The sequence below is a fragment of the Sceloporus occidentalis genome, unplaced genomic scaffold, assembly GCF_023333645.1.
Source record: "Sceloporus occidentalis isolate IW3139 unplaced genomic scaffold, rSceOcc1.0.p SCAF_6, whole genome shotgun sequence".
Taxonomy (NCBI): Eukaryota; Metazoa; Chordata; class Lepidosauria; order Squamata; family Phrynosomatidae; genus Sceloporus; species Sceloporus occidentalis.
In genome coordinates this window covers 33165593-33178609 of record NW_028316986.1, presented here as the reverse complement: position 1 = coordinate 33178609, position 13017 = coordinate 33165593, and positions in this window count along the sequence as shown.

Here is a 13017-nt window from a genome sequence, read left to right as displayed (position 1 = left end):
ATAAAACTTATTAGCCTTTCAGGTGTCACTACAACTCCTTATTCTTATTATAAATATTATTGTACCTACTATAATAGTATCTACAAATACTACAACAGACCCCTGGTGTGTGCTGGGGTTTGGTTGCAGGATCCCCCATGGATACCAAAATCCATTAAATACAATGGCATAGTAAAATGGTGTCTCTTATATAAAATGGCAAATCCAAGGTTTGCTTTTTGGAATTTATATATTCTGAATATTTTCAAACTGGAGGATTGATAAAGAATCCATGGATATGGTGTGTGTGTGTATGATTGTGATTGTATAATAATCATGGCAACTACTTCCTGCCTTGGAACCATAAGGAATTGGTAGCATAAGTTAATAATTAGGAACATAAATAACACTCTTTTTAAAACAACTTTTCTGCCTCTGGCCTGGGGTAAGAAAAAAATTGTTGTTGCTCCCTTGCCATTGCCTTCATGGGGAGATTATTGTTATTATTATTGTTGAACAAAATAAAAATATCCTATTACTACTTGACTCAATATGTGTGCTTTGGAGATTAGCATAAATAAAAATAATAATGACTTTATAATGTAAGTCAGAGACAAAGAACTGCTGCCAAGAAGGAAATATGGCCAGCTCTATTGATCAGTGGCTTTTCAGATGTGGCCCTATATTAGCACTTAGAATTGTTTGCATTCTATTGTAACAGATACACTATCTCATCATGACCCAGAATTTTTTCATTTCATTCATAGTTGCTCACCAACAAGGGTGGAATAATCCAGGTGCCCAGTCACCATTGGCACTTGTATAATTGTTTCCTCTGGCAAGACAAGAAAGCTGAAAGCCAGATTCTGTTCCTCCCATGGATAGTGCAGGATGTAAGGCCCATCTTTTCCACTTCCCCCTTTTACTTCCTTAGGTCTCAGTGCAAACAGAAGTCACCTGTTGGAAAAAAATTTCCGTGATCTTCTTAAGTAAACATTGCTTGTTAGCCAAGCTATATCATTTTATCATTAAGAACAACTTTGTCCCTCTTGCTCAGTTATAGAAAGAGAGCTGTCTCAGTTTGCTGCAGAAACAATAATAATAATAATAATAATTTGTTTTATTTATATACCGCTATTCCAAAGATCATAGCGGTGAACAGCAAGTAAGCTAATTAGCAAGTAAGCTAATTTGCCCCCAACAATCTGGGTACTCATTTTAGGGACCTCGGAAGGATGCAAGCCTGAGTTGAGCTTGGGCCCTTTTGCTGGTCTTGAACTCGCAACCTTGTGGGTATCTTTTGGGTATCACACTGTGAAAATAATCTTGGAGGAATCTGGATTTAATCTCTGTTGTTCACACGCATCCCAAATGCACCCGATTAAGTTTGGGGGAGGGGCTTCCAAAAAACCACTTACTCCTGGATAGTTGATATCTGTTTTTCCCCGGAGTTATTAAAAAAGATCTGCATCTTTGGTAATGTGAATAACCAATGCAAATAGACCCACAGTAAAATGCTGCATGCCTTGAATGTGTTCCAAATGCATTTGCATCGTTGACTCCATCTTTATTCAAATGCTTCCACATGTGAGCAACCAAACTTGCAGAGATGTGCATCAATGCAGTTACATAGTGTGAATAACAAACCCTATCCTCATGCTACTGATGATCTCACATTGCTTTAGAAATATGACTAAACTGAGTTTAATTTCTTAGCTTACAATCAGAGATGAAGAGATTGGAAATGTTACTTTTTGGAGGATCACAGTTCTCAGAAACCCCAGAGTACCTTTTCTCTGTCCTGCCTGATGTCTGCAATTATAAGGTGCTGATAATATGATAAGATTGCAACAAGCAGGAAAACACATTAACATTATCTCAAATGCTTCACAAATTCATGAATTGTGCCATATGTTTGTTGTACTCCTTTTGTTTTAAATAATGGTTTTAATGTTGTTTTTAATTTAACATTGTTTAATCTCAACATTGTGTGTATTTCCAACTGTGGCCTGAATTCTGATATTTGTGCTACCTAGAGTAGTCTCATTGAATCAGTGGGATTTACCTATGTGTTGATTCATCACTCAAAAATTGATTGAATGGGTCTACTCCATTGTTGAGGCTGAGAGCATGTAACTTGCCAAATTCACCCAGTGGGTTTCATGGTCTCCAGAATTGCAGTCCAGTGTTCAAACCACTTTACTTGGGAGCAATCAACAGGGCTTCACTTCATATGTGGTTTTCTTGTTTTCCATTTTACAAGCTGCCTTGAGATGGGCTATAAATAAAAGGATGTATGGATGGACGTTTTAAAAATAAACAAATGCAAAGATAGCCGACCTGAAATGAGGATGGGAAGTAGAAAGGACAGAGGACTGTCTGGGGTAACATTTGATTCACTGGGATGCAGGTTTTTTCATTTCAATTGCAAATCCTGAAGACCAGAATTCACTGCTGTGAATGCTTAACCTCCCCCACCATATTTCTGTTTTTATTGCATGAATGGGGTTTTGATTGTTACTAAATGCTCCATATACACCTAGAGTTAGTTACCAGGTGAAATGCAGGACAGGGCTCTGGTAATTTTAATAATATAGAAGGGTGAATTTCAGCAGGTGTTGTTTGTTCAACAAGCAATATGTGTTGAAATTCCTTCTTTTGTGCAACCATTAAAAAAGTACAGCTGCCCTGCCTTGTATTTTACCTGACAAACCTATACAAGACCTGAGGATGTTAGCACCACAGTCTGTCATTTTCATGGCTATTTCATCATGTGGCTGGGTTTCTGATGCTTTCTAAATACTTGAGAAAACAATTGGAGCCAGTACCATTCCCTGACTGGTGTCCCAGTGACCTGTTGTATCGTAGCTGATGCCCTAAATCACATCCCTGGGATTCTGGAAAATGTAGATGCAGGAGAGGTATGGCAATTGCTGCTGGAAAAGATTCTGATAATAATATAAACAAAGTTACAAGAAGGGCAATGAACTGTTGCACAAGAATGGGAGATCATTAGAGATAACTATTTCCTGGGTGGTAGAATATAGACATGAAAAAGCAATACCTCAGTAATGAGCTTAGCTGGAGATATGGCAAGTATTTCTTTGGCAGGAACAGGGCAATATGCAGATGTCAATACACATCAATTACCTTTCCGAGGAAGACTATAATAATGAAAGACTTATGATGCAAGACTCTTTTAGATTTTAGGGTGACTGCTCCACCTCTTCAAGCAAGTTGAAAAGGTTATTTTCTTGTAACTAGGAGACCAAAACCTTTCAGACCCAACAGGTTATTTATTGTTGTTGTGTGCCTTCAAGTTGTTTCTGACTTAGGACAACCCTATCAGTGGATTTTCTTGTTCCGAGGGGGGTTGAGAGAGTGTGACTTGTCCATGGTCACTCAATGAGTTTCTATGGCTGAGCCAGGATTTGAACCCTGGTCTTTATAGTCCAGTGCTCAAACCACTTACACAATGGCTAAACAGGTTATTCAAACATTCAGATAAACAAGTGGTAGGTTTCTATGTTGTACAGTATTAACAAATCTCAAATATGCACATCAAAAATTCCTTGTTTGAAAGCTTTCTGTGTCAAATTACCCATGCTATTCAGCAAGTTAAGATGTCAGACAGAAGGTCTGGAAAGGTTCTTTATATCCATGAGATAGGTTTAGTCATAGTAGTGCAGCTTTACCCAACCTTGTGCCTCCTGATGTTTTATACTTCAACTCCCATGATTACTCATCAGTGTCAGTTTGGGCTGATGGGAAATGCAGTTTAAAACATCTGGAGGGCACCAGATTGGAACAAGCTGTTTTAGTACTAGTAATATACAAATTACAAAACATGCCCTTTGATTTGGGTAGTAAAAAAAATACAGGGTTGGGTCCAGATTCAGTTATACTTAAAACAGACCCATGGAAGTCCTGCTGATTTCTCATGATCCACTCAAAGGATGCAGTCCTACATGGTTCAAGGCTTAGGAGTTTATCAAATGGGAGGAATTTCTCTTAAATTCGAATGAAAAGAAAGTGGAGCCAGAATGCATTCACTTAAAGTCGCTAGTTTAGCGCAATTACATGAATGTGCATTGCATTTAAACTGGCTTCCCATTGCCTGAAAATAGCATGCCATTGGCCGAATTTGTGTGTGGCAGTCTATGTGTTCAGATTGCCATCAGATTATACTTCCAATTTCCCTTGTCTGAGATGTATACCTTCTTCCCAGATTTACTGTACAGCCTCTGAAGCCCCTTCCCTGGCATGGGCACTCAATGCCTTGTGGATGCCTCATAGGGAATGGGCAGAATCACAGGAGTATCTGGCTACATCTCCATAACCAGACACAAAATTATGATAGCAGTGCTGTGATCTAGAGGTCTCAGACCTCATGTCTGGTTGCCAGGACATAGCCAGAAGCCTCTCTGATCCTGAAACAGAATGGCCATGTGGTGAATATCAGAGGTGGCATAGCTTTGGGTGTTACGTAAGGAGGAAGGAAATACAGTGGGCCCTTGGTATCCACTGGGGTTTGGTTCCAGAACCCTCCGTGGATACCAAAATCCATGGATGCCCAAGTTCCACTATACACAAAGGGTTAGGGCAATGGCATCCTTTATATAAAACAACAAAATCAAGGATTACTTTTTGGATTTTTTTTTGGGGGGGAGGGGTGAATATTTTCAAACTATGGTTGGTTGAATCCATGGATGCAGAATCTGTGGATGCTGAGGGCTGACTATACCAACCTCTGCAGCATCCAAATAAGAACATACACAGGCATAAGGGAAACTTACCCATGCATATGTCCCTAACAGAATGCCAACTGAAGTATGACTAAATTTGGGTCCTGTCTATTATAGGGCTCTTCCAGATTGCTCTACACAACTTTTGTTGAGTTTTGCCAGTTATTGTTGCCACTGCAGTAATTTGAGAATGCGGTTTCAGTGCTACACTGATACACTATAACTCTATAATACTTACATTTTTTTAAAAAAAGGAAGAGAAGAAAAGGATACTTTTTGCTCCGATATTTATTGGAATTGAAAGGAAACAATTTTTCTTTCAACACTTGGTGCCCATTCACACTATATAATTGTAGTGTTATTACTCCACCTTAATTACTATGGCTCCATCCTTTGGAATCCTGGAGTCTGTAGCTTGTTGAGGCTCTGGAGATCTCTGGCTGAGTAGTCCTCTGTAAGAATGCATCTGCAATGTAGAAATAACTGTCATGGCTCCATCCTACAAGATCCTGGGATTTGTAGTTTTGTGAGGCACTGGCATGCTTTAATAGAGAAGGCTGAAGACTTTGTAAAACTACAAATCCCAGGATTCCATAGGATGGAGCTACAGCACATAAAGTGGTGCTAAACTGCATTATTGCGACAGGGCAGATGCACCTTAAGCTGCAGATCCCAGGATTTCATGGTAGTTAGTGGACCAATAGTGCAATAATTGTGTAGGGTGAATAGGCCCCTGGAGCATTTCATTTGTCATTCTGTTTTATTTCTGTGTTCCTCTTCAATCCCCTTCTTAGAACCCAGTAGTTCAACAGTCTTTCATGAACCACATAAAATCTCACGTTGAATGAGTCTGCCCTCTGTTTATTCTCATTTGACAACCCCGATCACTTCTTTCTCTGCTACAATCTTGTCTGTCTAGCAGGTGACTTAAAGCCTGCTTGACAGCAGTATTCTGTGAAAACCCTGTAGCACTTTTGATAGCAAACAAATCACCTCTATAATTTACTGTGTTGTTTCCTCGCCTGCTGTCAGAGGTTGTGGAATGTTCAAAATATTCAGAAGAAGCCTTGGAGGTAACAGAATATTCAGCAGAAGTAAAGATAAAAAGGAATATTCACTGAAGCAGATGGAAGGAACAAGGTATCCGTTTCATCATGTAGAGACATAGCAGTTCCACCAGGCTTCATGCATTCATTTTAAGCCTTGGAGGTAACAGAATATTAATCAGAAAAAAAGGTGAAAAGCAATATTCACAGAAGCAGATTGAAGGTCTGCAGGTAGAGAAAAAGCACCTCCAAATCTGTACCAAATAATAAATAGGATTTTCTTATTCTTCTCCAGGTGAGCTTCATTGTACAGCAACAGAGCAGCATTATGAAGGCCCATCCTTGTTGCACTTTCTCTTGTCTTGATGGGTTATTGGTTTTGACACAGTTGTAATGCAGCCTTTGTTATCCTGGATGCGGACCTGTCCTGGGGAAGACAGTCCAAACCAATATGCTTACTTAGGGGAATTATGTTAGCTCAAATGTAGTAATATTTAGTGGCTGGGTAACTTAGCCTAGGGGACCGATCCCTATGTATACCAAGTTCAAAGGTATATAGAACTCCAGGGGCAAGCTTCCAATAGTAATGGGTTTTAGTCAAAAAGGGAAATTAATACACTCACATAAGCACACAACTATGCACACACATAAGGACTAGAAAAATCAAGGTGTTAAGTTGGAATAGAGTAAAGCTTCACTAATGGTGATACTGTACTTGAACATATCTTGACTCCAGTACAGATGGTCTGGAAATAGGAAGAGGACTCGATCATTTCCGGGAGAAATGGAGGTGGCGAGCGATAGAGGTGCTAGCCTGGCAAACTGACATAGATTTTGCCTGCTTACAAAGGCGGGTTACAGACCACCCATTTGGGGCAGTGTGCACCCGCCCCTTTCCCCGGTGTATCGGGGCCTCAGTGGCTAGACCGGCAGCTGCTGAGGCCCCAATCCACCGCTTTCTGGGCTGCGGGGAAGCGGCAAAAGGTCGCTTCCCCATAGCTTGGAAAGGGGTGTCCTTGGGGCTTGAAGCCCCAAGGACACCCCGTAGTGGCGGGGAGGAGGAGAAAGGGGCCGCTTGGCCCCTTTCTCCTTTGCACCGCTGGGCGCAAACCAGGAAGGAACTCTGAAACGGAGCTCCTTCCTGCTCCGCCCTAAGGGCGCACTAAGCGCCCTGGCGCGGAGCGACGACATCATGTCTGCGCCGCCCCGTATAGAGGCGGTGCGGTCGTGACGTCGTCATGGCGGCGGCCATGTGGAATGGCCGCTGCCATTTTGTGCGCGCAGGTTAGGGGCACTAGGGTTAGGGGGTGCGGAAGCACCGCCCCTTCCTAACCCTAGTACGCGCTCTGCGTGTACTATATGGCCCGTCTGTAATGGGCCAAAGACTGGCTAAAAGGTCTAGACATTTATACCAAATAGATGCCTCTGGGGCAGACTCTGAGGGGTTGAAAGAACAAATGGTTGTGAAGCTCTTTGAAATGGGTTTGAAGTACTCAGGAAATACTTCGAAGTAATTTTCCAAGGTGGCAACATTGAGGTGTGAATAGGTAGCAATGGGTGCACATTTTCAGGCAGAGAGGATTAGAGCGCAAGATTGCCGGTGCTTTGTTTATATTAAATCTGCAGCCCATTGATCTATAGTCTCACCTCCTCCAAATGTCGAGAATTGATCAATCAAAGCCAGGGGCCTTCATGCAACTTCTTATGCTATCTTATGTGCTGAGGCTGCTTTATACTAATGGTGCCCATATCAGGAATGTGGAAGGGTCGCCCAGTCTATGCTTTATTGAGTTTCTGATATCAAATGAGGAGGGGTGATTGGAGACCTTCCCATGGACCTAACACCTTTGGCTGTATCCGCACAGCAGAAATAATTTGGTTTTACACCACTTTAACTGCCATGGCTCAGTGCTATGGAATCCTGGGAACTGTAATGTGTTGAGGCACCAGAGTGGAGCTAATGTGTTGCTAATGGAATTTAAATTTTATTTCATGGATTAGCAAGTATATTACCCACATGGTCCGAAAGGGGAGGGGCCTGTTTGCATGAATATCCCTCCATACCAGCTGAAGTAAGAACAGTTACACCGTCTTGTCAAATGCAGGCCTGTGACTTGTATCATCATAATTTTTCCTCCTCCTGTATGATTTTTAACACCTTTGGTCCAATAAAGTATCACTGTTTTGGGGATTCTGGATGTTATTATACTTTGTCCTCTGTGATGTCAAAGGAAACTTTAAAGCATCTTATCGAAATGTTTTTCCAAACTAGTGAACTAGCACACCCAGATCAGAGCTGCTAGCTGGGAGTTACAGTCGAATTTACTTCCCCCAGGCTCTGATGTAGAGTAACAGCAGACTTCAAAATTCTCCTTGCAACCGTTCAATGTACAGAACGTATCTCCCTTGATGTCTCTTTCTAAATCTGAATAAAAGAAAATTAATCCTGAGCTACTGCTGGACTGGCATGACAATGTTCAGTAGAGAGGATTGGTAGGGAGTGTCACTAAGAGTACAATGTCTAAGAGTCCATAATAACCTTGAGCTGAGTCTGAGTCATGCCCCAATTTCACTGCAAACATTTGGGCAGTTGTGAACATCTCTCTCTCTCTCTCTCTCTCTCTCTTTCTCCAGGACAATGGAATTATTCTCAAGAGAATTTGATAACACAAAGATAAAGAAGAGACATCCCTAAAGGTAGTAGATCCTGTCTGATCTCAGATGTTAAGCAGCACTGAACTAGGTTAGTACCTGGATGGGAGACCACCAGATGCTGTAGTAGGCTGTAACAGAGGAAGGCAATGACAAACCTCTTCTTAATAAATCTTACCAAGAAAATCCTATAGTAGGGTTGCCATAAGTCAGAGTGGAAGTTAAGGCACTTGACAACAACATCAAAGAGATAGGTTTGTCCCTGCCCAAGAACATGACAAAAGTGGAATGGCCAAAAAATGATTAGACAATTTGAAAATAAATAAAAGATTGTCATAAATCTTGCTGTTATGGTAATCAGTACATCATGCTGATTGATGTACAGTAATCAGTACATCAAAGGGTGTATTTGTTGCTATATTCTTCTGAATCACCTTGATCTTTGTGACTCACCTTTCTTCCTCATGTTTCAATACTTGTGCATATGGATATGGTGAATGCTAAGAATATAATTACAGGTGGACTAGCCCAAATCCAGGTTCCAAACAGTATCAGTAGCTCTTAAAGGTTGAATCTTTAATTTCATAGGGCCAGATCTGAAGTTTGCTCTATTATGTATCACCATATTCATACATTCATCTCAAATGACATTTATACACTAACTCTTGATTAAACAATGTGTTACACCAAGATGGAAATAACACGTTGTTTAATCAAGAGTTAGTGTATAAATGTGGGAAGTGTATACTTAGCACCTTGTTGTGCCGAAACTGGGGACATTTATGTTGCATCAGACAGCCAGAAAGCGCCCAATTGTTGTGCTGTGGTATGTTTTGTGCTACTGCCAGTTCTCCAGTGAACAGCATGTCTGTAGACATTCCTAAGTTTGCCCTTTCTTACCTTAGCACAACTTGTCTTGGTTAGTTCATAATGTGCATGTGAGAACAAACACTAAGGTGAGACTGGCACAGTAAATGAAGCTCTGCAGAGAGCTACTGATTATCTTTAATGGTATTCCCAATATTTTTGTTGCTGCAAATTATCGAACTGAATTATTGCTTTGACATTAGATGGGAGAAACCGTAACACAGAGCACTGTGAAGCAGTCACGATGTGCAGCAGATTGATGTCTACCTCAGTCTGAATCTTTAGGTGACATTAAACAGAAGGGATGTGGTGGCTCAGTGGTTAAGATGCTGAGTCTGACAATTTCAAGATCAGCAGGTTGGCAGTTCAAGGCCCAAGTGCCGCATGATGGAGTGAGCTCCCATCATTAGCCCAGGATTCTGCCAACCTAGCAGTTCGAAAGCATATAAAAGTGTAAGGTACCACTTAGGTGGGAAGGTAACAGCATTCTGTGCAGTCATGCTGGCTACATGATCAAAGAGTTGTCTTTGACAATGCTGTCTTTTCAGCTTAGTAACAGAGATGAGCACCACCCCCTACAGTTGGACATGATTTGACAACCTGATCAAAGGGCAAACTAACCTTTACCTTTACCTTCATCTTTACAAGACACATTTAAATCCAAAGTCCAGAATAACATACTGTAAGAAAAACCTATGAAATTAATGAGGTTACCATAAGTCAACAGGAGGTGTGAAGACACATACCCACCCCAAGATAAACAGACAAGAACCAAGATGATCCCGATTGCAGTCTGGAGTCCTGTTGACTATTTATGTCTTTGTAAGTGGGCTTATGTCTACAAGAATTAGAATTGGGTAGTTCTGAAAAGCATATAATGGTAAGAGCTGTTTGACAGTAGAATATACTGCCTTGGAGTGTGGTGGAATCTCCTCCTTTGGAGGTTTTTAAACAGAGACTCGTTGGGAGTGCTTTGGGAGTGCATGGCAGGGGTTGGACTGGATGGCCCTTGTGGCCTCTTCCAATTTTATGATTCTATGACATTTCATAAATATTAAGTTGAAACATGTTAGGTATTACTGCAGGCTACTGGAGTTTGGCATGAATTGGTTGAATTGTTTCTTGGAGATGTTAAATGGAAAATCTGTTGACCACAATACCACTCATTTATATTATATGATTAGTCGTGGGGGTTTCATGTTTCAGTGCATGTTTCAGTGGACTGTGGTAATTATCCAAAAGAAGACAGGCTTTCTTAAGATCAGTTAAATGGTTTGTGCAATCTTGTGTTGGACAATAAGCCAGACTGTTTGCATGTTACATTGTCTCTCACCACACATCTGTAAATACAACTACCTGGGATGGTTGACATGACTGAGTTTTCTTCTCCACAATCCAGTCCAATATATGTAGAGGAGTGAGTACATGTAGCACACCTTGCCATCCAATATAATGTCTTCATTGGGGAATGTGCAAGACAGTAGTGTATCTCACAAGCAGTTGTTGCTGTGTGCCTTCAAGTTGTTTCTGACTTATGCTGACCTAAGATGAACCTATCATGGGGTTTTCTTGACAAGATTTGTTCAGAGGGGGTCTGCCTTTGCATTCCTCTGAGGATGAGAGAGTGTGTGACTTGCCCAAGGTCAATCCGTGGGTTTCCATGGCAAAGTGGTGGTTTGCACTCTGGTCTGCAGAGTCAAACACTCAAACCACTACACCACACTGGCTATTGTAATTACTATTCACAAGCAGAAGCTGAGCAACAACCAGTCCCACCCATAGGTCTAACAGAGAAATAAAGCAGGCTTAGTCTTCTTTATAAAAACATATGAAGTAGGTTTACTTATAAATACTGAAGCTTTCATAGTGAGAGGCCCTGTAACATTTGTTCTTCAGAAAGAGAGAGCTAAAGATGCAGACTACAAAACTAATGAGCTGAGGTTCAGAACCTTATTGCATTGCAAACAAACCCAGCAAGCAGCAAAAGAAAGTGTGTTTCTCTTTCTGACTCTACATAACATCATTCTCTTTCATTTTCTTCTGGTTCTAAAAGTGTGGGGGTGGGAGGTTGTAAAAGTATCTCTTTTGTCAAGCAGGAAAAATCCGTTTGGCAAAAGGGATGCTTTTATGACCCTCTACCACACTTTTATGACCAGAAGAGAACCAACATGCTTTGACTTCATGTCGAGACAGAAACAGAAAACAAAAATCTCTTTTACTGCCAGCTGGGTTTGTTTCCAATGCTCTAGCTCTAGGTGAAGATCAAGTGATGTTTTGGAGATCCGTACACATTTTGTTTATCCCAGAATGTTTTCTGTCAGCTGCCACTGCAATTAGGGACTTTTTATACCAGCCACCCAGGGTGGTTTACTTTAACCCAATATAAAGCTGGAAAGAAGAGGAATAAAATCTTAGATGTTCCAATCAGTTTGGATGTGACCTAAAAGCAGGAAGTGGGAAATTACATGTGTATATGCTATGCCTAAACTGTTAGACTGCCATGCAAACTAGCAACTACTGAGCAGAAACAAGCTGTTGCCATCTTTAACAATCTTTGCCTATGTATAAGGAATGCTCCAGTCTTTATGACCCAAGGAAGAAAGTTCTGCTTTCTGTACTGTGGCTACTGTTTCATTACATTGTGGAGGATGATCATCTCTGTTGTGGTGCTCATTGTATGGAAGGAATCATTAACTGAAATTAGGCCAACTATGGAGTGTTTCCTTTACTAAACAACAATATAATAATGTGTCATATTGTGAACATTTAAGCTCTTGTGATGTAGATAAAATGGAAACTGTGGGACATGTTATGTTATATTGTTCTTTCTACTGTGACCTCAGATACTGTTTTATTAACTTCCATTTTAGAAAGTGTCCCTGGGAGAGCTGAAGCATTTTATATTGATTATCTTCTGTCTGACCACTTCCCTCAGATCACAGCCAGAACAGCCACTTTCTGTGGGGCAGCAATCACATTTCAGCTTCGGATGCTGCCTTAGTATTTATGGTAGCACTGTTTTATGATGTTTTACACTTTTGTACTATAAATATTCTGCATTTAGTACTGTGTTTTATTTTATTTACTTTACTTATTGTTGACTGAAATAAAGATTCGTTCATTCATTTGCTAACTGACAGCTTCTTTGTTTGCCCAGGAATTGCCTGTTGGTTAAACCTGACAGTGATTTTAATAAAATACATTTGCTTATTTATTGTATTTTCTGTCTTTCTTCCAGATGAGATGCAAGGTTTTGTTCTTTTTTATTTTATTTTATTGTGTTTTGTTGGCTTTTAATATTGTACGCCACTGTGAGTTTTAAAAAATAAAAAATAAAATTAACATTTCTTAAATACAGTAAATATAAATAAATATAAAAATAAATAAATAAATAAATATTTGCCACCCACCTCAATACAAAGCACAGGGTTGATTTGCATGTGTGTAGGTTGGAATCTCATAGATACTAGTACAGAAGTGGAATTCAGAGACACTGCTGTGTTTGTCTGGAATATCAATATGCAAAGTGATTGAGACTAACCGTGTGGAAGACATTGTAGCACAAGCTTTTGTAGATTTGCTGTACTTCCAGGAATCCAAGGAAGTAGACTGAGGGGCTCTACAGAACACTGCTAAAGGGTGGTGGGAGGCTGCTCTTTTCCTGGCCAGATTGGGGCCGTGGCAACCTCACACCGTGACCCTGATCCAGCCTTTGGAGGGCACAAAAA